The sequence below is a fragment of the Rhipicephalus sanguineus genome, unplaced genomic scaffold (assembly GCF_013339695.2).
Source record: "Rhipicephalus sanguineus isolate Rsan-2018 unplaced genomic scaffold, BIME_Rsan_1.4 Seq12081, whole genome shotgun sequence".
Classification (NCBI taxonomy): domain Eukaryota; kingdom Metazoa; phylum Arthropoda; class Arachnida; order Ixodida; family Ixodidae; genus Rhipicephalus; species Rhipicephalus sanguineus.
This window is the reverse complement of record NW_023614490.1, coordinates 4783-32524: the sequence shown is the minus strand read 5'-3', so window position 1 is coordinate 32524 and position 27742 is coordinate 4783. Positions and strand designations below refer to the sequence as shown.

The following is a 27742-nucleotide window of genomic DNA, read 5'->3' as shown; positions in this document are numbered from 1 at the left end:
TTACAATAGTGGGCAGGACGAGCAAGGGCTAGCTTCGCAGGCGGAAGCGACCGCGGCGAAGACGAGGAAGACGGCGCACCAGGCGCCCGAGACGACGAAGCCGAGCCAGACCTCTGTGTGGCCGATGCCCCAGCCGCGAGACAGGATGCAGCGAAGAGACTCGGTCGGATGGTCTGCGGAAGGCCGTAGCTGAGTAGCGCATGGATACGGCATCGCCTGCGTCGCCACACCACACCTGCGACGACGGAGAGGATGGTTACGCATGCCGACTCTGCAGTGGCCGTTCGGCATTCGAAATACCGAACACTTTCGAATAATCAGCACGGACGGGAATACCCCGAAGTAACGACACGCTGGACAGCGAGGCTCATTTTACTTGTTTTAAAAATTGAATTACCAAGATGCATGCCGCCCCAGCTTTTAAGGGTCTATCGACGCCATATTGATGACCGGATAAAGACACTTAAAACTGCAGTGTCGCCGAAGCCAACGTGCAGCCAATCCACTATCGTTACAGAAGATTGGTCATCGGACAGTGGGGACACGGCTGCATTCGGGTACAAGCAATTTTTGTAAACGTTTACATGACTAACTACAGACGCAAGTGTTATGTTGATGTAAATTTCATTGCAGATGCAATGTTCAACAGTGATATTTTACGTCCTTTGGTGCTACGGCCCATGACGCGGTAACTGTTTATCTGGAATAACAGAGAGCTGAGCTAGTTGGTAAGTATTCATTCTAAAAAGACAGGGCGTGAAAACATGGACACAAGAAGAAGTCAGGACACCACAACAGCGCGACTAACAACTGAAGAGACGCACAACGGTGAAAGAAAGAAGGCACGAAACTTATCTGCGCATGCCCGTGCAACAGCGAAATATCAATCCGGCACGCGTGGCGTGCGTACGTGGAAGATAACTGTTAAGGCATTTGTTTCAATCAAATGCCTTAATTGATATGTGAAAGGATGATATTTCGCCTGTTGCATGGGCATGCGCAGATAAGTTTTCGTGCCTTCTTTCTTTTCAGCCGTGGCGTCTCTTCAGTTGTTAGTCGGCGTTTGTGTCCTGACTTCTTCTTGTGTCCATGTTTGCACGCCCTGTCTTTTTAGAATGGTTTATATCTGCTTCCTTAAATGTTGAGCTGCATGTGTGGTGCGCTTCAACATTGATTAATTCTTATGCCTAAGTTTTACTTAAAGGATGGTGACGAAGTGGCACCTCGAATACTGTAGTCACTGCTGTATTTCATTGTATGGTTACAAAATATTCCGAATGCTCTATAGTCGCTGATGCATTCGAGCTTTTCTCAGGCTACATAATTGTAGTTTTCTCGATTAAAACTAATCGTAATATTCTTTTGTTAATGTTTGTGAATATTGTTGTAAATAAAATGTTATGCAATTCTAGAGCCGTTTCGAAAATGGTCGCTTTACTGTAAACTGTTCGATTCGTATTCGATTCGATTCTAAAATTGACTATTCGCACACCCGTACATACGAACCATTTATCGAGGCGGAAACATTTAGTCGCAGCAGTGTCATTTCAGCTGGGGCAAATTGACAAAAACTCGATTAACCTTTTATTATTCACTTGAGGCCAGTTTATATTAGAAAATTGTAGTGCGCAACTAGTTCTAGTACATAGAGTTTCCTACAATACTTACTAGAGGAACTCTGGCGCTAGTGTCTATGGGGCTGCAATGCATCGCGCTTCAGCCAGCATGGGAATCATGGGTAGTACACGGATTTGTCTAAACTTCGCTCTTTCGGCTCCGTTTGGCTCCGCGTCGCCTGCATCCGCTTTGTCGCAAAACGAAGTTCAGCAAAAATCAGCAGTTTCACATCACCACTTTAACTTCTTTAGGCTCACCGATTCAAATCTGGTCACGAAGTTCACAACGATCCATTCTTTTATCCGGAAGAAAACCAAACATAGCAATAAACAAGCCACAAGTGCGTTTGAAGCCCACAAGCACGAATACTAGGCAAATTCGTGTACTACCCATCATTCCCATGGTGGCTGAACGATCGCAGCGCCAGAGTTCCCTCTAGGTCATTTTAGGAAACTATGTTCTAGCATACCCATTTTTTAGAACTCGCAAAAGTTGCACGTCATTCGAGATATTCATAATCGCATTTTAAGGGCGATAACGAAACGCGTCCACTCTGTTACGTCAAACCGGAACTACACGTGACAAAGAAGTGACGAAATTTGAGTCTGCAAATTTCTACTTTGAATCTTCAGCCAATAATTAAAGAGTTGGATAATGATCGCTCAGATAACGCTGACAGGCTGCATGTATAAGTAAACAGCAGACGGCGATCGCACTTGTGTGCTTTGGGCACACTGTATAGCACTACTAGATGATCTTAGACGCTACCACGCCCTGGGTTCAACGCTCGCGTGAGTTCAACGCTCGCGTGCATTCTGCCCCCTATGACACCATCCGAACAATGCATCCACCATACCTGCAGATTAATACCCAACAAGCGCATACGCTGAGAGCCATAAGACGTATTATGCTGTAACACTAGTCCGATTCCTCCTACGCCAGCACGCTAGCTCGTGCTCAGCGACACAGTGCCGCCTACTCAGCTGTGGTCTGAGGTGAAACAAAGTGTCTATTCTCAACCTAGACTGCACACAGCGCGATACTTCCACAAAAAAAAGTAAACAATCATTTCAACCGATGTAACGTAAATCATAGCTTACAGGCATGCCCAACAGTTTTTCCAGTCGTCGGAGCAATTGCTTTTCTTACGCGTCGTTCGGCGGGTTTTCGACGAAACGCAGCAGGAGACGTTCACCACGCAATCATGCCCGTGTCAAGCCAAATAAATTTCCGCTCTGCTCTAAAACCGGTTGGAAACATTTTGGATGCGGTTGATGCATGTAGACGTAGGTCGGTTCACACGTGATGTATTCTACCTATGTGTCCTGCTGGGTAGTAAAATATTGAGGCCTCCGCTACGCAGTCTACAGGCCAAAGGTATGGTTGGCTGGCTACGTTGAACGGTCCACAGAGGGCAAAATGTACTGTTACGTTAGATTAGGCACAGTGATCCATATGTGTCGAATGGCCCATGCGAGGACACGAAATATAATGCTAGGCCAGGCTATATGTAGCACGGTGGATTACAGCAACGGAGCAACTGCATCTCGGCAACCCAGTTGTTTGGGAAGCCTCTCCATACGACAAACAAATGCTCGGCTTATGAAGACCGTCGTGGCTCTTCATCGAATGCACGCTTGAGAGCATCTTGATAGCAGTGCGCAAGCGCTCCGTCACTTTTTTTTAACACGAAATGTTTAATGCCGGGGTCCACCAAGTACTTCCGTCACGGTTATGACGTTGATAAAATGGACGCCAACGGGTGAGAAAGAAAAAACTAAGGAAAATATCCGCTGCTGGGAATTGAACCCACGACTTTGCGGCCGCGACGGTAAGCGCCAGATGACGGACACTCCACCAACGCGCCTTATATCTTTCACACATCCTCTTTCGCACGGTGCTCTCTGTTGGCGGTGTAGGTAGGCGGAGCGGGGCGGTGCCGCAGTCTGAGATGTGAAAAGAAGTAATGCGTAGCGATCGACATTTGCTAGCGCTTACTCCGAGATTGCGCGCGATATCAGAGGTCATGGTTAAAGCGTCGATACCAGCGAGTGACACTGCCGCGCTGGCGTCGCCGAGGGAACCTCGACGCAGTTACGTTCTTTGCCTCACGCATCGTGTTAGCGTGCGCCGGCTCATCGGAGTAGTGCAGCTTCTACATGCACCAACAGGATTTCGCCGTCGCCGACTGCTTCGATTGCGAGAGCACCGACTAACAAAACTGCTGCAATATGCATTGCAAAAAGGACACGATTTCGACGGGCGAATGTCGTGCCTTGGTGGAGCGAGACAGAGGCCAGCGGGACGCACGCGTTTGCGGCTCAAGCGACGAACCTCTGCCTCCCGTGTTGCTGAAGCGTAGTGTGGTAGTGTATACATGAACACAGGCGTCGGTAACCCATTACTAGTAAGCACACACTGCCGCTTCTCTCCTTAATTGACGACGTTTTGAAGAAGTGCATATCGGGTACCAGTGTGGATTATGAGCTTGTTGATGTCATCTTTACGCGCGATTCACGATTCGCTGATTCCAATATATGTTCACAACTTCAGCTACCACAACGGTTTAATCATGATCATGGGCGTTAGTCGTCGCGATGGAGACATGCCACTAGGCGTCAACATGGGTGCATCGACTCAAACGGTGCTATAGCTGCCAAACAGCAATAGACATTGTAGAACCTCTATATATCACTACACGATAAGCACAACTTCTGTGAAGACACGTTTCCCTTTCGTGTTATACCGATTCCTATGACGGAGGGATCAGCCATGTTTTTTTTTCCATATTTCGCGGGTTTCTTTGTAATGCGTAAAAAAGGACTACGTGAGACGTATCGCACTGGAAACAATTCAATCGGTAGTTTCTGAAGGTGCCCTACAACTATGCGACGATGCTTTGGGTCTGCAGCTTATAAACAAGAAGTTGCATAATTAAACAATTAATGATTAAGTTAAGGGAAATCAGAAATAGCCTGAGTTTTAGGCTAGTGCGACTGTAGTATGAGTTTGGTTCAATTCGCTTTCGATGTGCATTTCATTTTAAGTCTTGGCACAAGTTACGTGGGACACCCTGTATATGAAAAGGAAAGTCATTGCTGGTGCCGTTGTGAAACTTAAACGGCGGTCGTCAACAGTTGGCAGAATACATCTTATCCGGCGAACAAACTAGTTCTCAAAATTTACTCGCGGTTAGGTGTAACTATATACCCATGGAACATTGGTATAAAATTGCAGTAGCGCGCCACAAAGTGCGTATGTTCGCCGACACACGAAAATGCGAAGACATTACAACGTCGACCTCGAGGCTCTTATATGGGGTCAGACACAGCGCGAAGTGTGTTTGTCCCGAAAACCTGGGAATTTACAGACAAGACCGCGAGTTAATAATGTAATTTTTGAAGTTTTAAGTCTCAAAACCACGGTATGATTATGAGGGACGCCGTAGTGGAGGGCTCCGGAAATTTGGACTATCTGGTGTTTTTCAACGTGCACCGAAATCTAAGCACACGGGCCTCTATTTAGCCTCCATCAAAATGCGGCCACCGCGGCCAGGATTCGATCCCACACTCTCGGGTCATTCGACCACCATAACGACTAGACGACCATGGCGGTTGACAAGATCGCGAGTTGAGCGGAACTTAGAGAACTGACCGCTGAGCAGTAGGTTCGGGTAGAAGGATCCGAGGGCGAGCATGATGGCCGAGTTCTCCTCGACGCACATGGAGGAGATGACGAGGCCGTAGATCATGCCGCAGCCCTGCAGGAGCGTGAGCAGCACGACCCACACGAAGGGGCCCCGCGATGGGATCTCGAACACGATGAAGGTGAAGACCAGCAGGCCGGCCACTTGCACGAACATCACCAGGAACTGGCAGATCACGTGCGACAGGATCACCTCGAACGGACGCACGCCTGCGTTTTCACCCAGCGCAAAGCCAGCGTCAGTTCAACGGCGCTCAAGTCGATCACACCACGCTAGCTGCTGCTGAGGGCCTATATGCCAGGACGTCAACAATGCTTAAGCGTTAATACGAGTCAAGATGCTCCTGTAAGCGCGACACTGAACGACACTAAGGGCGCTCAAGTCGATCACGCCACGCTAGCTGCTGCTGAGGGCCTATATGCCAGGACGTCAGCAATGTTTAAGCGTTAATACGAGTCAAGGTGCTCCTGTAAGCGCGACACTGAACGACACATAATGACATGTAAAATGTATTGAGTGCACTCAGTACATTCTTCGGGAAGCCTTAGGTTGACGAGCTTAAACTTTCTGCCATAACTTTTAACACTGTGCTGTAACTTTGCAAAGAACTAACATGACGTCGATATGGGATTGCCTTGAGCCAGCTACCGTTTTTCAAAGCTTAGTTCACTTTGAGAAATTTCTCGATACCTGTCCTTCAGAGTACTGTCATTTGAGCTGCTACATTAATAAAGCTTTTGGAAAGCTTACTGGGCGTTAGGATTTCTATCAAATTATACTGGCACAAATAGCTGCGCGATAGAAGCTTAAAACAGACGGCTATAGGGAAGAAGAAAACTGCTCACCGGCCACCCAGCTCCTCTCGAGGAGGCCCTCCTTTTGCTCGGAAACGATGGAGATGGCGGTGAGGCCCACGGCCATGATGTAAGTGATGCTGATGATGATTCCAGGGGCCATGAATTCGGTGAAGCTAGGCTTGTCCACGCCGTAGATGGGAGCTTTGATCTGCGAGCAACAACGGAGTATTGTAGTCTGTGGCTGTCACGTTCACGGAATCTACAGTCACCTCTGCCTAAGCCTGATGAGAACCATTTTATGCTGCACAAATTACAGGGAGAGTTGAAAACGTGGACGTAGCCAGAGAATGGACACAGTGCAATAACTTTGGGGTGTTTCTCGTAACCTGTCGGCTTGCCCGTGTGACTGACTGTTTTCCATATTAGCGAGCACTTCAGAGCCAGCCGTAGCGATACTCTTGCCGTTCTGGTGCGCAAAGCTTACATAAACAAGCTGCTAAGGAAGGATCCTTTGTATACATGAGTCCACTTGTCGAAGCGTCGGTTTCCGCGGCATTTCCTGTTGAAAGATTTTTCATCACTCCGTCTCCCACCGAACTTCTGCCTCGTTTTGGATTTGGTCGTTAGAGTGACTTCGATTACAGTAATTTCGATTAAAGTTCGTGAAACTATGCAGCACGTTATGAGGGACGCTGTTATGGAGAGCCCCAGATAATTATTATTACGTTTTCACTAGCTGACATTCGTCCAGCTGCGTACAAGGTATACACGAGCATTCTTGCATTCCGACTCCTTAGCATTTTGGCCGAACGCGCTACCTCGTTCGCAGCAGCGCAACGACACAGCCGCTGAGCGACCGTGGCAGGTACCCTAGGTTAGTATCGCGTCACTAAGTGACACCATAATTTCTCCTGGAATCGTAAGCAAATGGGCAAACTTGTAAGCAGAGAGGAATGAGAAGATCGAGCGACTCAAATTAGTCACACTAGTCTTCCGAGCATGACAGTACCGTTAAATAAAGGTCACGGTAAAGCTGCGCCATTAAAAAGCATATTTTGCAGAAATGTCGCTGTAATTCGTACAGAATTGTTTTTCTTCACTCCGTCTCTGTGCCCTGTATACCCTTCTAAGATGCTGCATTGACTAGCCCACCAAGCCAACCTCGTGAGCTTTACCCCCCTGGTTGCGGGGTTTTCTGACCTCTTCCGGCCGACGTGTCCTTTTGTCTGTCACCACAGAAACACGCGCTACCCTGCAAACGGATCGCGCAAAGCTCTTTCACACTGCACATGTGCTACTCGAAACTCCTTGTTTGTATTCACAGACAGCCCATACGTTGGTCGTAAAAACATAGCAAAAACAGCTGACGCACACAAACAGTCTTTGTCTCTGCGTATTCGTCAGTTGTTTTTGAGCTGTTTTTTTAAAATCATGAACAACGAAGTAGCCTGAATGACCGCCCTTGTGAAACCAACGTTGAAGAACTTTATTAGCTGTCAAAAACCTGTGCTCGTGACAGCACTGTATCACACAGAGGATGGGAACACTAGCTTGGCCCGGCCATGCCATTGTTTTTTGGTAGAAAAGTGAGCTTGGCCGATCGGCCATCTTTTCCATTCTGGTATACGGAAAAGGCCACGACCAGAATTTCGCACACTGTTCAGAAGTGCTGAAGGCTGTGAGTTCATAAATATGTGCCGATTCGGCCGCAAAGAGTAAAAGAAAACCCTTACGACGACTGGTAGTTGGGCGAGGGCTGGGTTCTTGTTCATCCTCTTCAGGATGTCCGCCGAGAAAGAGCTGAACGCCTCGAAGATGGTCTTCTGCAGCGTGTACCCGATCTGTTGATCTGTTCAAAGAGAAAGGACAGCACGGCACTCGCAACGCACACAATTGTACAGACACGTGGTTCATCTTATGAGTTCACTTGTTTCTAAACAGCCCGACTCAAATATCGTGTGGAGAGCTTTCGAACAGTTTCATCTCATAGGGTTCTTTAACGTGTTCCCAAAGCCCTGTACACAAGTGTGCTTGCACTATATACGCCTCCGCCAAACAGTAATTATCGCGGCCGGAATGAGTCACTGCTATGTAAAAATTGGTTTTCTACCATGCAGTAATGGCTTCGACTACAACGGAAATTGCGGCGTAATCTGATATGTAGAAGCTGCTCGCTATTTAAAAGTTTGCGCGGCTTCACAAAGCAGGTCAAGCATACCCTGTCATGTATACGTGTCGCCGATTCTAGACCATATCACGCGGGAACGCCGTAACTGTAACGTGACAATAGTTACACCGTTGTTCTCTTAAAATAAAGTCCCCCAGCGATTTGGGTGTGAATCGAGTACAGAGTCAAACTCTAGCTGTATATTAATTTGCAAAGTTAGGCTTTTAAATACGACTAAACGGCATAGCACGTGACATAACCAAGCACGAGACAAACTCTAATATCTAGGGTTTAACGTCCCAAAACCAAGATATTATGAGAGACGCCGCAGTGGAGGGCTGCGGAAATTTCTACCACCTGGAGTTCTTTAACGTGCACCTAAATCCAAGTACACGGGCCTCAAACATTTTCGCTTCCATGCAGCCGCCGCGGCCGGGATTCGATCCCGCGACCTTCGGGTCAGTAGTCGAGCGCCATAACCACTAGACCACCGTGGCGGGGCACTCATGCCGGCAATTCCGTGCAGCAAAAGAAATACTAAGGGTCGAGTCAGGTAGCCTCTTGAAAGTCAGCGCTGTATGTATTCCTCGCTAGTGCTTTGCGCTATCCTTACATTTAACTAGCTTACCATGTTTACTTGGAGAGCTAATTCCTGCAATGCCTCACTGTTTCACGATATAATTCCAGGCGTAAAGCTATGTCACGTCAATTTTGAGTTCGCGTACCACAAAACACATGTTCGGTAACATTTACCATGAAGAAATAGGTTAGATATATCCGAAACAATGATTGTTCTTTTGTTTTTCTGAACAGCACCGAGTGGTATGAATTTGACATCAGGTGAGGATCATTCAAGACGAATATCAGATACGAAATGAGCGTATGTTGCCGATTAAAGGAACCGAAAACGTGTCATTGGATTCTAGTGGACACGAAAAACCCTCAATTATGGTCGCATATTCAAGCATGATTTTCGCGCTGTGACTGCTATTTATATTTTAAAATTGCGTTTAAAGTTCGAAAAAAAAAAAGGAAAATGGTAGGTCGCGTAGCCTAGAGGAAGAGCCTTGAAGCTGAATTACGGAGTCGTTCACATTGCTGTACTTAGGCTGATGCTTTAGTGCGCACCATAATTAGCGCTTAAGTGTATATATTACTATCCATCCCCGCTCTATTCTGTGCTGCTTACGAGGTAAAACGAGTTGCACGTTGAGAAGCGGCGCTGCATTCGCGCGGCAACTAGTGGAACATGTCGCACCGCGGCGCATGCGGGCGGAGCAAAGCCGCGCACAAACACGAAGCGCTCTTGCGCTCAGCTCCCATTGTTTGCAGCATCTGTTGCGTGTATACAGCTCCAGAACAGGCGCACATAGAACCATTCAGAATATGTTTTCTGTGTTATCATTCCATGATTAGACACTGACAGGTAAACTTTTCGTTGCGCTAAAGAAAACAGGTACCATAAAAATTAGTTTTCGGTTCCTTTAACATAACAGTCGACAAAGACATGTACAGGTAATTTATTACAGGGAATACTTTTACCTGCTTCGTATATACGCATACACATTGTCTGCTCTCGGATCACGAACAATAAGATTACAGCAACATTACGGGTCTAGAATAATGTTATTTGAAGCGGAACAATTATAGAGGCACGCACAGATACTAGCAACGAATTTTTGCATATAAGTGTGCTTATTAAGGCTGCTACGTGGTCCTTATATTGAGTAGCGAGATGTGGAAATACAGAAGGAAAAAAATGCGGGCAGATTGCACCAAGTCGCGCATAGCTTAGCACAGCGAAGCACGGGCCCGTCGCCGCTCGTACTCCGCCGTCGACAGAGACGTCTAGCTTCAAGATGCGCGGCTTCCTCCTCGGATGTTCTACCCACTTTCTCAGGACGTCGAGTGGCTGTCTCGGCACGATCGGGCGCAGCCAGGCTATGCTCTGTAAGGCGGAGGTTGCGCGCGATGTCTACGTCGGTAGGCGTCGCTTAGCTACCGCGCATGCGCGGCTTGGTGTGGTATCTGGTCGCGATGCTTGCTTCCCATTTCTATCTTATTCCCTCCTCCTCACCATCACATATCCCCTCCTCACGCTCGCTTCCCTTTCCCACCCCCTTGCTACATTATGATATCCTATGCTATGCTATGCTCTGCTAGCGTGCCTGAATCGCGTGGCCTGAATAGACGAGTGATTTCGACGCTCGCCTTCGAATCGAGGGTACGCGGGTTCGAATCCGGCCTCGTGAAGAATGTTTTTCGGCAAAATTTCTATTTCTTTATATCCTTTTTCTTTCTCGCTCTGTTTCTCGAATTCTCTCTACTCGATATCTCATCCATCAGGGTTATTACAGGCCACGCCGGAGCAGCGAGTCGCGGGATTTGCCCAAATTCTGTGGCACATACCCGTTTATTGTGTTGCGTGACGGGCGACACCGTGACGGGCTACGACGACAGGAGACGCCGACAGCCCGAGCGCATAAGATGCTTCGCACCTAAAACAGTGACTGTCGTCGTTCGTTCTTCAGTTCGTGTGCGCGGGTCCTTGCGCTATACTCCAACATTCGTTGTCTCGAACGAAGAAGGAAAACCTTGCGTTTACAATTTCATTCTTGCTTTGGACTCGCGACCTAGCAGTCAACCCTTCACCCTACCTATCGTCTTCAACATCAAGGCATACTCGCAAACCATCATCATTCGCTGATGCCATATTTTACCGAGCAGATTTATTCAAGTTTTAATTTTTCCTCTCAGTGTAATTGATTGGAATGATTACTGCCTTTCGCCATATTTTGATACCTTGAGAAACATTATTGACTGTTTATATTTGCTTTGTTGATCTTTTACCCACCCCTGCTGATGGCATGTACAAAGTTTGCAGTATTCAAGAAAGAAAGAAGAAAGAAAGAAAGAAAGAGAAGAAAGAAAGATCATCGTCTACTAAATCGGCCAAATTTCTGCAAGCAACAGGTGCGCGGCTCTCGAAGACAGAGGGCACTGCTTACTGGTCATGTCCAGGTAGACGTTGATGCTGCTGTCCTCGTGTGCGGTTTGTCGGCGTTCACCCCCAGGAAGCGGTAGTGCAGCGCCGCCGAGAAGTTGGCCCCGATGGCGATGGCACCCCACGCGCTTTCCGGCACGCACCGCGTTCAGCCAGAGTCCATCAGAGTACGGAATCTGCGCACAAGATGGAAGTGTCTTCGTACAGCGAAATACCGGCAGCAACGAAAATTAGGAGGAAATAGTTTACAGTGGACTTTTGTGCACCTATCTTATTGCTCGAAAGGGTGAAACCGCCTGTTTCGTAATGACAGAGTAAGGCTTTCTAGTTTGGTACTACGTTTTGTATCCGTCTTTTAGTACGAAGCGCAAAGGAAGTCGGTACAAATGTTTCGAAGTTTCTTGGGACAAGTTTTTCGTCGACTAAAGCTTTCTTGTAATTCTTGGATTTATTTGTAGCTTTGTTCTACAAAACAGGTGGATGAATTTTTTTTTCCGTTTTCCGATCTTTCCTCAGCTAGCGGCCTTAGGCAGAACTGATTTGCCAAATTTATCGCTTAGTAAAAGAAGTAGCCAAAATTACTGTATTTTCATTTCGACTCGAAAAAGTGGGAAATGTCTGTAATACTGAAAGAGTAATGAACAGCTATCACAGACTTGTCTCTTCACGGCTGCAACCTGAGTGCCTGCCTTCTTTGGATATGACTGCAGCGACATCGTGGCGTTACATGTGGCATCTTGGGAAAGAAGTTACCTGACTGAGCGTGGTGTTGTCTATCCGCTCAAGAAGGCGACGGACAGGAGCGGGTGCGCCTCCTGGTTGACGACGGCCACCTGCAGCTCGAACGGGTCAGACCCGATGCACAGGCAGAACAGCACCACTTGTATGGACGGCACCAGGAAAGTGAACAGCAGCACTCTGAAAACAGCGCACGAAGAAACAGCTTGATTGGGGCTGCGCTCTCACAAGACGGATAGCCGAAATGTATAAAGCGGTTAGTTGTCACAGAAGTATACTAAAGCCTGATAATATTGCGTTTGCCGCCTATGCCTTAGGTTGCGCGAGAAGAGGAAGCCAAACAACACACAAGCGAGCCTGGGGTTGTATTGCCAATAGCGGACGTCTAGTATAATTGGCTGTACGGTAAAACTTTGCGGACACACCTACAAATTTTAAGGACTCCTTCCCTGAGCGTAGTGTTGAGCAGGCCCGCCTGATTGCCATCTTTGTGGCATTTATAGCTCCCCCATCCCTTCCCCCATTGTAGGGTAGCATACCGGTCCTTCTAGACTGGTTAACATCCCTGCCTTTCCTTTCTCTCCTATTCCTTCCTTCCTTGTGGCATTTTTCTTTTACAGCGGAACTGTAAATGGCCCACCTGCTGGTTTGCGACTCCGTCCAACACGAAAACCTGCGTGACCTCCCCGAGAGATGACGTCAAGATACCCAAATTTGTGACATCATCATGACGTCCACGATGACGTCATCATGACTTCACTGGAGCGGTACGCGTTGCGTGCATGTTTCGCCACCCGATCCGTACGACTCCGACTTTCTCTTTACTCGGTGTTGCATAATTTCTTCTTTACACTCTTTACATTGTCATCAATCAGAGATCTTTGAAAACTGTCTGTTCGGCTGATAGCTAGAACACATGATTGTTGCACCACGTTCCTTCGCAGAACTAGAGTTCGGGTTCGCTTTTATTGGACTCTGTAGAAGAGGAGTATTGCGTTTTTCAATTGGATCACTGGTCGGTAGACTGTGATGCCCAGTAGCTATATACACCTGAACTGTGGTGGAAGAGAGGTATGTATGTATGTATGTATGCATGCATGTATGCAGTATGCATGTATGCATGTATGCATGTATGCATGCATGTATGCATGCATGCACGTACGTATGTATGTACGTACGCACGTATGTACGTACGTACGTATGCAGTATGTATGTATGTACGTACGTACGTACGTATGCATGTAGTATGCATGTACGTACTACGTATGCCTGTATGTATGTACGTACTACGTACGCATTATGATGTAGTACGTACTATGTAATGTACGTATGCATGCATGCATGTTGTATGAATGTATGTATGCGTGTGTGTGTGTGGTGTGTGTTCGGGAGGGGGGGGCATTGTAGGGTGGGGCTTCCGCATTATTTCGTCAACCTCTTGCAAGCTGTTAGGTTCGATTGCAACCGTGATGATTCCCGTAGTGCGAAGAAAATGGTATGCAGGACAAGAGAAAAGGAGCTCGACTTCAGAGTAACTTAGGTGACAGTGATCTGTACATGCACATGCTGGTGTCAGGAAAAATGACCCTCAGCTGGTCATTTTTCCGCAGAAACCTTTATAGGCGGGGAGACTTTTGATATGGCTTCAAATAAAACTCGTTGGTCATTTGATGTCACATACACCCGTATTTGATTACAGAAATCGTAATCTCAAACATTTAGGGCTGTTTTATTGCCTTATTTCCCGTTATACGGGTCATCAGCATATTGTTACGTGAATTACGAGACGCCTGTTTCTGTAAATTATAAACAAGATATATTAAAACAGCGGTTGCAGCGCCGACGATGAGCTCGAGCGGAGACAGCTCGTCGTCCTCTTAGTTGGCGCCCACGCGCATGGTCCGAAACTAGCAATATGCGTGTATTCCAATTTCGGTCAACAAAAAATCAGTCGAACCCGTTTCTTGGATCTCTGCCCAACCCTCCTTTTCATAAACCCTCCAGCTATGGATTGTACCGACAAGGGCGGTTTTAGTGCTCGTTTGACAACTGGAATTTCGCGCGCCAGCCTTATGAATCACTGTCAGGCCCGTCTCCGGGAATCGAACACACAACCTTAGGCTGATCGTAAGTAACATTGTGCACGACACGATGGTGCTGCTGACAGAAAAGTGGCAGCCAGTCGCAGTACTCAAACTGCACGTCCTGTAGAGCCTGCATTTCACAGCGGAATATGACCTACGCCGCTCGCGTCATGCCTCCAATTTAAGAAAGAACTGTTTAAATCTAACGCAGAAACACTTTTATATGCGGGGAGACTTTGATATGGCTTCAAATAAACTCGTTGTAAAGCGCTCTGCTTCTCCCTTCCTGTCCCCCGTCACTATAAAACGTTTCTGCGCGAAATACTGTGTAACATGCCGCCTAACCAACTCTTGCTAATAAGATTACACGTTTGACACGTTCATGCCTTTGGCGTGTGTTCTGCAGTAGTCCGAGCGATTGTTTTATTACGATTGCGGAAAAGTTGACACTTTGGAACTATGAATCGAGTATTACGGCATTCGGGTCGTCCTTGATCAAGGTCCTTTTTGTGAATCAGAAAATTTTTGAATAATGGGTTTCAAATGCTTTGAATCACCAATGTAGTGGTAATTCTTTGCCGGTGGCTTTAGCAGACATGGAGAAACACCAGATGTCACGCACTGAGAAATCAATGTCATCCATTCGACTGAAACATTATTATTCGCACTCGCCAGGACGTCCGGAGTGGCTGATTAAGGGCTTGCTTGGTTTCTAATGATTCACGAGTGTTCATAAGTAAGCAATTACGGCTTCATAACGTGCAGCGTAATTACGGAACTTGCAATGACTTGATCATCGTCGAACGGGAGGCGCAAAACTTGTTTTTATGCCGCCCGCTTCGAGATACATAACCAATTCCAACTTGCCCAGACATCAGTTCGACTGTTGATATGCTGTAGTTGTGATAAGCATAGTGGAACGGCCATTTATTATAATAAAATTATTCGCTTTTCACCGATTTTCGAAGCCGCTATATCACTGGACACACTCTCGCTCGCGCTGAAGAGCCGTTTTCTTTTTGCGCGGTGTTTCGCACCACACGCATAAACGTGAGCTAGCTATGACCAAAAAAACTCTTCGTACGTTATCGTGGTGTGGAAAATTAGGTTACGTAAGAATATAATATCTTGCAACGTCGAAGTCGAACGCTGGCTTACGAACCCGCACGTATCCGTGCGCTTCATATTTTGAGGAAAATGAGAAAGCTATAGCAAAAATAGAAAAAAAAAAACTTGGAGGACGCTTGAGCTTCGCCTTGAAGAGTAGAACGCGATAGCGTAATCGGGCCGCGTGCGCATCGCCTTCAACCGTGCCACAAGGAAAGGAACGTTTTTGCGCGTAATATTGGCAGTTTTTAACTATCCAATAATACTACTGCAAATACTGTTGCAAAGTTCCCACTAAGCCATAAATCTTTTGCAAACGGCGAAGTACTCACCTGCACACTTTGTAATGGGTAAGCAGATATGAACAACCGCCAACACCGGAATTTCTGCGAAACGAGCTCTTCAACGCTATCGCATCGATAGAGCGAAGTATCACGGATTGTTTGGCAATATCCTGGCGGGAAGCATTGTGAAGGGCTTCTAATTTTGTTTAGCATCGTCGAAGGAAATTGTGCTCCAAAGATTGCTTAATTACGCTACCGTGGTTAAGTGAGTCAATCCTTTTACTGCTTGCACACACTACACGTCGAAGAAAACATTAAAAACATTTTCGCAAATTCTTCAACTAAACGCCAAAGGTCGACCTGTTTGGCTTTCTTCTTTACCGCTATGATTACGCTAATTATAACTTTGATTACATGGCTTCACTGAAGGGCAGTCGTCTTTCCGGTGAACTTCTTTATCTTCGCTCATTACGAGGTTGCACGACCTGTCGGCTCAACTCATTCCAGCGCACGCGAGAACATGTTAAAGTAGGATTACCTGATGTTCAACTGAAGAGGTGAAACTACTGCATACTTCATTTATTATTCCTTGGAAGGTAAGTGCCAGGAGTTACGATCTCATGTCTGTTCTTTGAAATCCAAAGTTGGACGGCAATGCGTGGCCGGGAAGAACATATTGAAGAATCGGGAAACTGTACAGCGACCACAAGAAGAAATGAAAACTTCAATTTTTGTTTACGTTTCGGTTCCCCACACGGGACCACTGTTCACAATAAAAAAACAATGAAAAATGCACAGCATATGCAAATGCGCTCCAGTACGTGACGCAAGCAGCGCGTATACATCGCCTGAAGTGCCCCTTCATTTCTATTTAGCGTGTGAGCCATGGTATGAATGTGCCAGGATTCTATATGCGTGCAAACGTGACGTAAGTTTCTTTTTCCACGGTTAAAAGACGTGCACTTGCCCAGTCAGTATTGTGGCCTGTAGATTCTACATGTTCAGCAAGGGCCTCGTGCCGTTTCCAGACGTTATACTCGTCTCTTTCACTCGTTTTTCAAGTCATCGGTCTCATCGATATACTTGTAATCACAATCACCGCAAGTTATATGCAAACTAAACCATCGAGATGTTCACGTGGCAGCTTCAAAAAGAATGCCATCGAGCGCTTTTCAACCGAGAATATCGAACACTAGAATGGCGGCCAAAGCGCGGTTGATTAATCAGACGGTAGACGCTAACGTAGCAAGCGTAATTATAAATGTATTTCAAGATAGCGAAACAGGCGAACTGTCATAACGCGCCTACCGATCGCCGTTATCACGTAAGGCTAATCAACCTTTCTGCGGAATTATCTCCTACAACTGGGTGTTGAATCAGCGTAGACAATACAGTTCGCTCTTCAATTCACGTATCTTTCATAGTAATTGATTTGCTGCGACTATATTACAAACAATATGGGCAGCCGTATTAATGTAAACGATGCTATTTACACCATTATTCACTGCGTGCTTTGTTACGACAATGAGACGGGCTTTGTGTAAATGTGGCAACGACAGCACATTAGAAGCGAGAGTGGAAATGCTCCAGAATCCTCATATACAGTAGATCGACGATGCCATATTGCATACAAATATAGCACAAAAATAAGCTTTGCAGAAACTTGAGAGGCCGTTGTGAAACCACAGCAAACCATTGGACGAAGCAGGATGTCGATTTGAGGACAAAGACGCTAATCGCAGTGAAAAAGCAGCTGCGAATTAACTGCAATGCTTAAGCTACAGCCAGCTATCTGTCTGCACCGTCATGAAATCGAACTGTTGCCGCTGCCAGTAGCAAGTCCAGAACAAGTCCAGACCAGAACAAGAGAGTTTGAGCTTTCATTTCATGCTCCAATACATATGGCGTCGGCAGGTTTCACAAACACTATGTAGCATTGTCCATTGGTGCGCGGATCCCCGTTACTGCATATGTGTGAAAACATTAGTTCTAAACGATCGCTGACTTGAGCCTCAATTGATTTTACCTACTGGGCAAGATGTTTCGCAGTTGTACTCACGGCAAGTTCCGGTGGAGCCTGGTGAGGGACTTGGCTACGAGCGCCCATGTCCGGTGCCAGGCGTCCAGGAAGGGCTCCTTCTTTCGACAGCGTGCTTGTCACTTAATTCCTGCGCCGTCATCGCGGGCAGCTGTTCGACGCTGGCACTGTTGCGTTGGACCAGGTGGGTCATGGAGTTGGCGGCCAGGGTCTCTTTGCTCGCCGCGATGCTCGCCAGCGTCTTGCCGTTGGCAGTCTCGACCGAAGGCGGGGACGGAACGTCGCCGTTCTCAGCCTGCTGCGGCTGGACGACAGCGCCGCCCACGCTGTGTCCGCCGTTGTGGTTGTCGGCCATGCACAGCTTGAGGAAGACGTCCTCGAGCGTCAGCATGCCGTGCTGCTTCATCAGGTCGTCGGGCACCGCCTGCGCCAGGATTCGACCCTGACGCATGAGGCCCACGAGGTTCGCCAGCCGGGCCTCCTCGATGTAGTGGGTCGTGATGATGACACTGATCGACTCGCGGTGCGTCAGAGTGACCAGGTAATGCCAGATGCTCTGTCGCAGCAGCGGGTCCACGCCCACCGTCGGCTCGTCCAGTATGAGCAACGGCGGCCGGTGAATCAAGGCAGCCGCAAGACTGACGCGTCGCTTCTGTCCGCCGCTCAGGTTTTTCACCAGGCGGCTCTTTTCGGGCAGACCCAGGAACGCACGAGAAAAGCGGTGCGTTCTTGGAGCACGTCCCTTTCTATTCTGAACAGGCGGCCGAAGTACGTGAGCGTCTCGATTATCGAGAACTCCGGGTAGAGTCAGCTCTTGCGGCATGTAGCCCCGCCGGGCCCCGGAATGTAGCTGCCCGGCTGGCCCGGCTTGTGGCCGAACACGTGGACGCTGCCGTGCCGGGGCTTTAGTCGACCCACAATGCATCGCAGAGGGTCGTCTTGCCGCAGCCACTCGGCCCAAGCAGTCCGTATCTGCAAGAAAAGCAAGGGCGCGTTACTCTCACGTAAACGGAGATTTCAATTGGTTGCAAGAGCATAGCTGACCAGCAACTCCTTGCGGTGCGCTTCATTCCACTCTGAAATGGCGAGCGTACAAGACCAGTTCTTGAACCGCGCATGTGTCACCGAAATGCAGTTAGTTTTCACGTGAGCGTATGAAAAATTACTGCTCCACACGCACTTAACTGTTTAGTCGCTAATTTGTCCTGTTAATTCTTTGACGGCTTCACTTGAAGCGGCGACCTGGGGCAGAAATAGTGTAAGAACTTTTTAGCATTATCAAGTTGACTCTTCAAGGGAAATGCGTCCAGGTGAAATGTGGCGCTTAAGCCGTCTTCTGACATTTTCTCATTACGCGCAGTGAAATTACTAATAGTCTTGTTTCTTAGGTCAAGGCTTGGTACTGGTAACGTGTGGTAACGCGTGGTAATAGTCGTCAAGGGCACCTTAGCTTCTGTAAGTACTGTGCTGGACTGGTTAGAGTATTAAGCTGGTTACACCAATTCACAGTGTTTTCGTCCTAACACAGTCGATTCTGAAATAAAGTGTAAACTTTTCTATTACGTCTCTCGGCTCTATAACCTATCTATTCCCCTTTCCCGTTCCCATGGTGTAGGGTGGACAACCGCAGGTTTTTCTGGTTAACCTCCCTGCTTTATGCCTTTTCCCTCCTTACTTAAAACCAAAATTTGGTAAATGGAAACCTGTTACGCTCATGAACGAATATTCCAGTGGCGCCACAGCTGTACTGTTCCCATAATGCCCTTAGTGCCGTAAGCGTCAGTGTCGCATGTATTCTGGCAGGGCTTGGTGTGATGGCTTTAATGGAGAATTATTGAGAGCGCTGGTGGCGGCCTGGTGTGTTACCCTAAATGTCGGTTGAAAGCACACACAGCGAGGACAAATCCGACAAATATATGCATACATGGAACAAACGTTTGCACAGAAATGTCAACACATTTTTGCGCACGAATTGGCGTGACGTTCTCACTCGGCCATACCAGTCCCACAAATATCCCAAACAGAATCAAACTTTTGAACGTTTACTAAACGTTGTGGCTCGCGGCTTCCTATATAAAGGTGCTTATTTAACCAGTGAAGTCCGTGTGTGCGAGTGCTTGGTTAATGATACTGTATTAGGAGGACTACTATGAAACTGAAAGTGATATGAGACGTAGAAGTAGGTATCAAACATTTCTTCAGTCGTAACCTATACGACGTTAATAATAAGAAATAGTACGCCCGAAGATAGTACTGAGCGATAGTACGCTTCTAGTGGGTCCGTTTCACTATTATTAGGTCATCCCAGGATCTGCTTTTCGCGTGCGTATCGTTGGAAGTGACGGTCATGGACCCGACTGGCTGTTCGCAGGAAGCGCGCTTTGATAACACACCTTTCACGACATTTCGCGTAACGGAATCGTTTGGCAGCACTTCCTACAGCGACGCACGTGAGCGGAAAGAGGCGTACTCACATCTTGCCCTCGGGCAGGCTGAGGTCGATGCTGAGCGTCTCGACGGCGCTCTTGCCGCGACCGTAGGAGACGCGCAGTCCTCGGACGTCGACGACCAGCCTCGACGGGGAAGACGTGGCGTTGCCGAACGCCGGCTTGCCGTTGGATGCCAGCACTGGCATGGCAGCACTGAGCTGCGCCTTGCCGTTGACGTGCGCAGCTCCGGGGGGCGTCGTCGGGAACTGCACAGAAGAGGCATCGCAGCCGTTGGTCGCACAGTGGGCATTCCGTATCCGGGCCTCGGTAGGATCCTGGAAGGCGCATCTAGAGCGTGGCGACTGGACGCGGCGGCAAAAGACGACGCGGCGGCGCGTCCCTTGACGGCAGGCCGGTCCGAGCGGTGGTGGTGGTAGCCGCGTTGCAGCCGACCGCCCGAGTGCATGCTAGGCCAGGCCCGGCTCGCCACTGAACTAATGACCCAAAGCCCCGCCGAGGGGTCCGCCGTAGCCGCTATACGGGACCCGCGAGGAGGACGCCTTCTCCCACCTCGAAGACGCCTCTTGAGGCATCATCCTCGCCCCACTCCCTCGCTGCGCCGCTAGGCTACATTCCGTTGCGGGCCTCGCCGTATAACAGCTGGCTGCTGGAAGAGCGTGCACTTGGCCGAGACCGCGAGCGGCACGCGTTCGGCGGTGTTCAGCGGCCGTCTTCGTCGCGCTCGTGCGGTGCTTCGCGAGCTGACGCAATTTTGCTTCCCACTTCATTGTAGCGCGCTCCTCTTTTTTGTGCGAAAAGCGACGTCTCGCTGAGTGCGAGCCGGATTTTGGTAAATTCAGCTGACAGAGGCGCAGTTGCAGTGACGACGTTGGGAGGAGACTGCGCGATAGGGTCGTGTTATCGAGGTATGAATTTTGGGAGGACTGCAGGTTGTTCTGGGGACGTTAGAAGTACGGACGGAGTCGACGTGCCGCTGGCAAGGATTTGCGCGAGTAAAGCCGTCTCGTGTTCCGAAACCAGGGAAGCGCCACGTGCTGATATGAACATCATGATATGAAGACCATGAAGATCAACCGACTAGCCCCTTTTGCACGCATTTGATAAAGATATGACAGCCACAAGCTCGCACACGCCATTTTGTAACGCACTTCGGTATTATATGCAGCGGTATGGGGCGAAGATACTTTCCTAAGGCTCTGCCCTCCTCCTCCTAGGGCCTTTCTGTCCTCACTCCCCTCCCCTATGCAGAGTAGCATGTAGGCGCCTTTAGGTACGCCGGCAGAATTCTCTGTTTTTCATTAAAGAGCTTTCTCTCTCTCTCTCCTAAGGCTAAACCGAAGACCAAAGTTGTAGCCGACGGCATGCAACGCGGGAAATTATATATATATAGAATATATATAGATATATAATATATATATACACACACACACACACACACAGTTAAAAAAAAGGACATTTTCATTTGCAGTTCCCACCGGATCCATTGAACTCCTCCCTGTATATTACACTTTTTTTTGAGACGATACATAGCTCATATAAAATCCTATGACAGTCCGGCTACTGTCGTTTTCGCGCACGACTCTACGTCGAGGTGGAAATTCTTTGACGCAGCTAAAGTGACATTGAAAACTAAGAAAAACTCGTTCATTAGCTTTTTAATTAACGACTTGATGGCAGTTGTTTATATGGGAAAGCTGCAGGCGAGCACAATGTTACGGCACGCCCATTTTTTAAAGTGACAAATAGTGCACGTAATTTGAGAAATTCATCATTGAATTTTAAGGCTGATATCGAAACTGCATGACCGCTCGCAATCTAGAGGAAACGCGGCCACTTACGTCAGATCGGAACTATCGTTGACAAGGAAGTGACAAATTTGAATCAAATAGTGTCGAAGCATAATATGATAAGACGCGAATTCGTCTTTCCTGATTGCGAGTAGCTTATTCTTTGGGTGAGATGTGTTGCGCTTATCTGTTTCTTGAACTATAAACAAGCGCGAAAAACTCTTTCGCGCTGTCTGCAAGAAGCACCGCAGTGAATACCCCCCGAGTTTTATGCTGTACAGACAAAAAAAAGTGCATATTGCGGGTTTCTTGCGCACAGCTCGAAAGAAACAAGCACCAAACACCACACGCAAAGGTAAGGCGAGCCGCTGGTGCAAGTGAGATGACAGGTCCCTTTCCACGACAACACACTGCCGCCTTCATTCACATTTCGTCGCTTCCTTGTCACGGGTAGTTCCGGTTTGACGTGACCGCATGATGAGCTGCAATGCTTCACAGCTCATCACCAGGAAGCCCCACGGCAGTTTTTGAAGACAACTGACTTGAGTGGTCGTCTGTAGCTATACCTTGCACTGTGCATGTGTATTGCGAATCGTGTGCACTCATGATTTCGTTCTCTTTCACTCCCCCTCATTCCACTCCCCATGCAAGTGGACGTAGACTTGTTAATCGCCGCGCCTTTCCTGCTCTCCCCCGCTCAATCTCTCTGGGGGTCGGGGCTTGCTCGGGTGTGCTCATGTAAATAGCTATTGGATCTGCAGTTTTGAGCATGATAGCAATAGCAATACATTGGTTATGACATAAAGATGTTCTGGGGCTTTACGTGAAGTATACGGTCGGAGTATGTTCACGTCGTCTTTGGTATCTTAGTAGCGCACTGAAAATTTCACTACACGTATCTGCACTTTGCCGGGATCTGAATGCAGCCACCGCTGCGCCATGATCGTAAACTGAGCAAGCTCAGTTATTTGCGCAGCGCTCACGGAAAAGTGGAACCTGAAAAGGAAGTCCACAGGACAACAACTGTCCTGCCTGCTCCAGTATTTTCGTGATTGTTGCAAAAAAAAAAGGAAAATCAGTATATTTTTATCAACGCAGAAATTGAGTCCGACTTTTTTTTTTCGTATTTGTTCTTGGGGACGTTTCCGGATGTATGCTCCCAATTTGCACCACCAAGTTCCAGTAATACACTAACCTTGGTATTTGCGACGGCTTCATGTGTCGGTATTTTATGTTATATGACGCGGGATAAAAACCACGTTTCGATAATGCAAAACCGAAAGTATTCGCACTAAACTTGCGAGATCCCATGATCAACCGGCCGACAGTTCACATAAACATACTGATGGATAAGAATGGCAGCGTACTAAGATTTCCTCAGTTACGTTGTCGCTGCACATACATATTTCCATATCACGGTAGATTGTTGAGATGTTAGGCACGGATTTATATAAAAGAAGATAAGGCGTGCGAACACGAAGAGAATGAGACAACACAAACGCCGACTATCAACTATTCTTTTTCCGCCGTATATAGTGGGCCCGGTATATCTAAGTTCGCTGCATAGTTTGCGTTGGCTTGTTCGCTTTTCTCGTGTGAGTGTTCACGCGCCTAGACTTTTTTTTTTTTGAAGTGATGAATCGAAGAGGTTGGTGCCTTTATGGCGGCACCGGATATTCTTCGCTTAACAGGCGAAATATGTAATAAATAATAAGGGCGCAAAATGTCATACTGTAGAACACATAATTCAGAACAATTGTTGGGGTTTAACGTCCCAAAACCACAATACGATTATGAGAGACACCGTCGTGGAGGGCTCTGGAAATTTCGACCACCTGGGGTTCTTTAACGTGCACCTAAATCTAAGCACACGGGCCTCAAGCATTCTCGCCCCCATCGAAAATGCGGCGCCGCGTCCGGGATGCGATCCCGCGACCTGCGGGTCAGCAGTCGAGCACCATAACCACTAGACCACCGTGGCGGGTGTATTACTTTAGAACACAAAATGTGCAAATGCAGTACAATCGAACAGCAAATGTGTCAGAAGTAGTCGAGCCCAAGTTCAGGTAGGTTAAATAAGTTAACATGTACGCGTCCAAACTCAGATGTTCTGCGTGGCTTCACTGCACATAACTAGTGCATAGCTCGCCCTAAAACATACGCAGGAAACACGCTGAGGTAAATAATTACGCATAGCATAAAACACACGACCACAACATTTTACAGTTATGAACATATAGTAAGATTAATGTTACGCATTTGCCTTCCTTTGCGATTTCCTTATCAGTAGGTCCAATCGCAAGCAAGCATAAAATTAAAGAGGAAACAAACGGTGTAACAAATCCGCCCAAAAAGAAATAACATCACAATGTGATTGCAGCCTTTTCCATTAACGCGTGCGTTAATGGAGAAGGCTTCATTTTTTTTTTTCGCTTTGTTTCTTCATTTTTTAAAGAAGAAACGAATTGCGAGTGCCTGCTAGAACGGCCTCGAAACATTGCAATTTCTGCGCGTCGGGCCTCCACCGCCTGCGAAGTTCTCTATCGTCCCACCACTCGTGAATGCGCAGTGCCTCGGTTGCCATTTCTGCCAAACGAGATGTAGCGTTTTGGCTCTCTCTCTCGCTGGTGCATTGCACTGCTCCATCGAGGAAGTGACGGATCCACTGCCGCCGCTGCTAAGCGAGAGAGGACAGTTTTTTTGCGAGGGAAAAACCGGTCAGGTGGCCAGTCCTAGCCTCTATGGAAAAAAAAAAAAGCAAAGTACTCTCGTTCACTTCACCCTCCTCTTTTGCTGCTTTCTGCAATATACTCCTCTCCCCACCTTCGGCGCTTCAGTGGTGACCTCAGGCAAGCGCTCTGGTTTCGCAGAGTTCTGACGTCGCAAAGGCAGTAATAAGTTGCTTTCGCGACCTGACGACTCGCACCGCACTTCCGCCCAGATTTTCGCCCGGGGCCAACTCCTGTTGTTTAGAGGCCCCTTTGTTTGTGTTTTGCTCTGCAGTCGGACGAAGAGGGAGAAGGTCAGCGCTTTCGCCGTATTCTTGCCTTTGGGGGCACGTAGGCGGGGCCAAAACGAAAAGCATCGAAGCAATGGTCCCTCGTTTGCGGTGTTTCGTGATCGTCTGTCTTCACGAGAGCGCTGTCTTTGAAATGATAATGAATAAACAAACAATCCGTCAATACCTCATTATCGACGAAATCATGTGCACCGAAACTTGCTTGCACATAACCTGAGCCTTTATTCCAGACATGCATACACAAATACATGGCTAAGAAGAGAAAAGCCGAACAGGCTGCGTTGACGTCATTGCGGTCACCGTGTCGCAGTGCCAGTACGTTAAGCAACTGTGCAGTGACGTCACGTGCAAGCTATCAATTGGAAAAGCACCGGAATGTCACCCCCAACCTTGTTCAAGCTGAGTACTTCAGGCGCACAACAATCTGCATTAAAGTCTTCTAATGCCACCAAGTTGAAGTCTAGCATAACTGAACTTACTTGCTGGATCAGCACCGACAGAAACGTACTTGAAAGACATTATGCGAAATGTTTAGTGCGCTACAACTGGGAATTTCTATGTTTATTTTGCTCCAAGGTATTCTAGCAACTCTGGAAGAATTAAGCGAGCACTATCGTCCAATCGCATCAAGTGGAATAGCTGACATTGACTTCACACGCATCATATATGCGTGCTAAGAGAAGCCTTGAGATGCGTTGCTTTGACTTCATGTGAATCAAATAGTGCAACGAACAAATGCACGAATAAACGTTGCGCACGTATACAGCCCAGTAAGTCCAACAATATTGGCAGAAGAAGGAAGCCCGTCGTAAAGCATTGCCAATGATTTGTGAAATCACAGCGATCACTTAAGCTCATCAGCTACACAGCAGTTGATTTGTAACTACTAACTGCACCAGTACCGTTACCGGCAAACGCGCGCTATGCTTTCCGTGAATTGACACCAATGTCATTGGGACGACTTGGCAGCCGTACACGTTCGCCAGTGAACTGCGCAGGCTGCCTCCCAGAATAAAGTGCGCATAGGCGGCTGACACTCTTTCCCACTAGCCAGTTGACACCCGCTTTATGCCAGCCCAGCTGCTACAAGTAACGAAAATGTTCAGCTATGGTAAATCAATGCGGCGTTAGCTTGACCTAGTGTACTGCTCTTATTGCAAGCCCCCTATACGTAAGCATCTTTACTTTCCTTCGGCGAGTATCTCGCCTTCTATAACAAAGGCAGGGGCAGCACTGATTAGCCATTAGTGTGAAACATTCTACTGGCGAACAAGGACAAGGACATTAAAATACACACAATCATGTATTTGTTCGCCAGTACAATGCTTCACAGTATTCACCAGAACCAACCACCCCCGTCAACGCTTAGTGATTAGCCATTTAGTGCTGCAAAGACAATTGCCGTCGCTGTTGTTTAGGGTGGTTGGAAACGCTTTTGTTTCTGTACCCAGACTTGAAAAAGCAAGCTACCAATTCTCGTCTACGAGACAACCGCAAACATTGAGAATTCGTAGGTACAGCCTCCAGCATTGTTAATATCGCGCGAGCATCGACCGCACGCAGTATCAGCGCCTTACAACGGCGATAATCTGCGAGACCGGCAACAGTACGCGCAGGCGCACGAAGCAGCGCTAGCGCAAGCGTCGTCTGCCAGCTGTTCCTTTCAGGACGATGCACGCCCTACCACAATGCCTGTATTAGTCCCTTAGATAAAAAAGAATAACAAAAGCGGTGTGAACAAAACTTAAACCGTGATCCACCGATTCATGTTCTCTTGATCTTTCCTATGATTGCAGTCAAAGAAACTACTCAAAGTTGATGCGCAGGGAAATTTGAATAAAAAAATAATACGCAAACGATGAGAAAAAAAGCAAAACGTTCGTGACGTTTCTATCTGCGATTGTGTGCACTCCGGGCGCCTTTAACAAAGAAAGGGAGTGTTTCATCCTGAAAGGAACAGCCTGGCAGACGACGCAGCGCTACGCTGCTTCGTGCGCCTGCGCGTACTGCTGCCAGTCTCGCAGATTATCGCCGTTGTAAGGCGCTGATACTGCGTGCGGTCGACGCTCGTGCGATATTATTAAAAATGCTGGAGGCTGTACTTGGGAAAACAAGCAGCCGTCATAGCTGGCTCTGTTCCGTCGCCGTCCTCTTCCGTGCGTGGCGAGAGCATACCGAAAAACCGTTATCAATACGATCGGCTAAATAAGTGAAAGCAAGTGAAACGGCTGGGTTAATTTCACTTCCTGCGTAGAACACGTAGTCTAGCCAAGAACGCAAGTTCCTGTCATCTTGTGCTAGGCTGACAGACTTGCTGCGTATGTTTACGATGCAAACATAATAATAAATAAAGCAGAGCGCGAAAAAGACGGGACACCAAGAGACAAGAAGACGGGACGGGCGCTCGTCCCGTCTTCTTGTCTCTTGTGTCCGTCTTTTTCGCGCTCTGCTTTTATTTGTAGACATGCACCAACTCGCCCAGCAACGCGTTCTATTAAGCAATAATAATAATTTTTGTCGTTGACGTCCCAAAGCCCCGATGTGATTATGAGGGTTGCCCTAGTGGAGGTCTCCGGAAATTTGGACCACCTGGGTTCATTAACGTGCACCTAAATTAAGTGCACGGGCCTCTAGCATTTTCGCCTCCATCAAAATGCGGCCGCCGGGATTTGATCCCGCGACGTTCTGGTCAGACCACAGACCACCGCGGCGAGGGACGAAACTACAACAGGCGAGACGTGCGCTTGCTCTCCTGGTGCTACAAGTTTGTTTGGGTCGTAAATACTCACATCCACTTTCACTCAGCGCAGCACGAAACGACAAATGCTTACTAACCCTAACTAAATTACGTAAGAATATAGCTCTATGCAGGTTGCTTTACCTGCACTGGATCGCGCACGACGTTGGTCCAGCTGGCCATGTCTGTTCCCGTCTAGAAGCAGTG

At 47.8% G+C, this 27742-nt stretch overlaps 1 pseudogene; it reads right to left on the bottom strand.

Annotated features, from left to right (window-relative positions):
- Nucleotides 1-27742, bottom strand: LOC119376452 (ABC transporter G family member 20-like; annotated as a pseudogene).